This window comes from Lactuca serriola, chromosome 7 (assembly GCF_051521515.1).
Source record: "Lactuca serriola cultivar US96UC23 chromosome 7, Lser_US96UC23_V15, whole genome shotgun sequence".
Classification (NCBI taxonomy): domain Eukaryota; kingdom Viridiplantae; phylum Streptophyta; class Magnoliopsida; order Asterales; family Asteraceae; genus Lactuca; species Lactuca serriola.
The window spans coordinates 24,880,530-24,884,330 of NC_136414.1; the positions used below are offsets into that span (position 1 = coordinate 24,880,530).

Consider the following 3,801-nt stretch of genomic DNA (forward strand, 5'->3'; position numbering starts at 1 on the left):
CAAATCTCTGTTCTAGCAAACACTTGAAAAAAAACTTGATATTGTCTAATATTATTATCACATCATGAAAAACAGAAAAGGAAACATCGGAAACATCTAACCCGAGAGAATTCATGCTCATAATTGGGAGAATATTTTAATTTCTTGAGAAGAGGAATCACATCAAAAGTTTGTGGATAAGGTGTTGAATTACTTATGTTAAAATGTCATCATTTTCAACCACCACATGGAATAAGCTGCATAGAAAAAAAATACAAGTTTATATATAAACAAGAAATTTTAGATAGATAAGTGTCAAAAGACTTTGTGAAAACCTGTTTCCTGCAGTACGTAACTTCAATAGCTGTGAATAAATTTTCATCACATTCAAACAACTCGATATAGTGAACCAAACACTCCAATAATGTTGTACTCTCTGTAGGTTCTTCTAACCATACTAATTCCCCTCCTTATATCCTGTTATTTGTATGATAAAAATAATAATATAAGCTTACATTTAAACCTTCATGAATATGACAACATTCAAATCTTCTAGAAACAAAGATGCATTCAATAATGATAAGTACAAATGTATTAAGTATTAACATACCCCAAGAGTAGCATGATCCAAGGCTTTTTCTGCTTTCACAAATCTGATTTAAGATGATCGATTTCAGCTGTAATTTCACTTTCTGTCCCCCATAAAGCCCTAAAAAGGTTTAAAAAAATCAGCATCTAATACATTTAAAATGAAATACTGTTATACTCCAATCAAAAACAAAAAGGAACAAAGATATACTTTCGTTTATACTCCAATCAGTAGATTCTCCTATAATATAACAAAAGGAAACCATTTTATAGTTAAGATCTCACAAACATTATTTCTGTTCATGTATATGTATATATGTAATGTAATGATTACCTGTTTCTCATTTGAGGACAAAACCTTGTTATACTTATCAATATCTTTTTGTAGCCATTCCTCATGTGTAGCTTTAGAACGAAATTGTGTAATTGCTTTATCATAAATGGTGTAATTGTTGAATGATGTTGACATGGATCAGGAGGCAACTGATGCAGTGGCGGCCTTCTCCATCTTCTCTTTCTGGATGTCTAATCTCCTCTTGATCAACATGTTGAGCAACACCATTTGCAAGTGCCTGATACCGGAAGTCAAGTGTCTGCGACGGCCTCTGGAACCTCATTTGCTCTGAAGCTTGTAGGGCTGTACACGTGAATTACAATTTATATAACTCTAAAAAATCTTTCAACTTTTTCCTCTTGAAATAAAGTTTTACAATAGTTTTTGCTAACATATTCAAGATTAACAATTGTCTTTTTCAAAATCAACCCTGTTCAAACTTGAAACGAATTAATTGTTTTTTATACTTGTGTTTTTTGGTCCAAGGCAACTGCTATTTATATTTTGATTTAAGCAACTGAAAATCAATTGCTTTATACAAATGAGAAACAAAAATCCAAATTTTTTAGCTTCAGTTTCAGTTTTAGGAAAAAGAATACCTTTTGCAGTATCCATAAAGAAAACAAATGGATCGACTTCATCAATAGGTGATTGCAAATCCTCGTCATCGCTGAAGTCATCATCGTCATCATCATCTGGGCGGAATGATCTTGCCTGAGTACGTACACCCATATAGATTTACTCTTGATTCTTTTTTTCTCTATTATAAATAAATAAATACACAAATATTTGAAACCTAACCTGTGCACCCAATCTCTGGAGTCTCAAGCTATCGGCTTCATCACCATCCTCTGCATCGAATCCTATGTCCCCATCATCATCATCATCATCGGTTTCCAAACCATCATCCATGTCATCATCATCTTCTTCAGGATCTTCATTTGCAGCTTCTGACCGTAAATAAAATTTTAAAATAAATAAGAATATATAATATTAATGATAAAAAGCCTGTTTGTGATGCACACAGAGAACATGAGATAAAAGAAGCAAGTGAAACCTGCTACTTGGTCCTTGTAAGCAACAAGCAGCTCAAGCATTGCCTTGAAAACATGCTCCAAGAACTCGCCTGGCAACTAATCCGGAGGAAGTGTAAGAAGAGATGTTAGACCCAAACAACACACTTTCTTATCATGTGCCCTGAAACGCATAATAAACAATATCATCTATTCTATTGCATCATAAGAAACAGGAAGCAAAGGAACATGCTTAAAACTAACCTCTTAAAGTTGGCACGCACACCACTCTTTTTCGTTTGTTGCAACATCTAGAACCAAAGATTAAAACTTCTATAGCCACACGCATTTGATGAAATATGTTCAGAGTCAACGGGGCATTATAGTAAAGTGCATCAACAATCTGCATAAATAATAACACCATCTTCATCTTGTGTTTAAAAGTAATGATAACAACTAAGAAAAGGTCTTTTAGCATGAAAAAATGAACAAGATCAACTTTTACTTCTTCAATGTATGTTATGTTTCTTCCTAAAACAAATATAGCAAAGACTATTTAATCGGGTAGATTTATGTTACTTACAACTTGCACCTGAAGGCATTTCAAGTATGGTCACTCTGCTACGTGCAAACACCATCATGATTTCATTTTGAAGATTCCCTGAGATTCTGTGGGTGGAAAGTGGTTGCAATGCCAGCTACATGAGTTCCATGTGGCGAGATATCAGTAACTATACTAAAAATAGAACCTTCATAGTAAACATTGGTCACAAAAGTACACATGTCTAATTAGCACCGTACTTTCGTTCAATCCTGGAAAATAAATTGTCAGTATATGTATTTATAAAATAGAAATTAAAATCAAATATGTGAAGAAGGAATGTATACTTAAAATTAGTTAAGGGGACAAAATCAGCAACTTTTCCACATTTTGGATCATCCTCGAGACTTGGTGTGTCAAGAGCAACCCTCCAGACTTTTCCATCATGCCATACAACAACATCAATAACAGGGCCCTTCTCTTCATAGCTCTAACACATATAAAGAACAAGTAAATAAGTACAACTACATACAAATAAGAATAAAAAGAATAACTTTAATCAAAGAGATATATCACTCACATCTGATTGCTTCTTTAAATAATCAACTCTATCTTGTAGGTCTTAACGAGTCCTTTTTTAAATCAACTCATCAACTTTTGTTTGCTTCTAAAGATAGGGGAAACTTTTGTTTGATTCTTTTCATCCCATTTTTTCTTTCTTTCTTTCTGTTTTAGATTACAAATTCAGATAAGTAAAAAATTAAGAAAGTAATACTCAACAAGCAATTAGTGATTAGTCATCTAGATCAATATAAGACTACAAACCTGATGATCCACGAATGCAATTATTTGCATCAGCCTTGACAACAGTTGATGTATCAATCAATCAAGTTCAACAGCATAACAAGAATCAGATCAATCAAAACAGATGAATTTAGGGAAGTTCAAGAACAAAAATTAGTTGTAGTTTTGTTGGACATGAGAGCGAACCTATGCCTGATACTTAGCTTTACAGGTGTCAAGAGGGTACAAGATGGTTGTGCTCAAAACAGCTCCAATAGCTCCTGATGTTGCCTCTGAGATAGATTCCAGATCAATCGAAGACATCTTTCCTCACGGCTTCTCCTCAACTCCGATTACATGAAATATCCTATCTATATTCAAAATTCAAACTTTAGCTTAGAAAGTACCTCCAAAAGTCTGTTGAATAGAAGGAAATCAGAATGTTTGGGGATGCTTCTCATCAATTTCAATTACTTTGTTTATTTTCCATCTTCCATCGGCCATTGTAACTGTTGTTTTGTCGGGAGCGACAATAACAACGACCTTGTTGTTGCCTTCTTTCT

The 3,801-nt window shown here is 33.6% G+C and overlaps 1 pseudogene; it reads right to left on the minus strand.

Moving 5' to 3' along the window:
* Nucleotides 1-1,039: 1,039 nt before the first annotated feature.
* LOC145063804 (importin beta-like SAD2) lies at nt 1,040-3,562 on the minus strand (annotated as a pseudogene).
* Nucleotides 3,563-3,801: the final 239 nt, after the last annotated feature.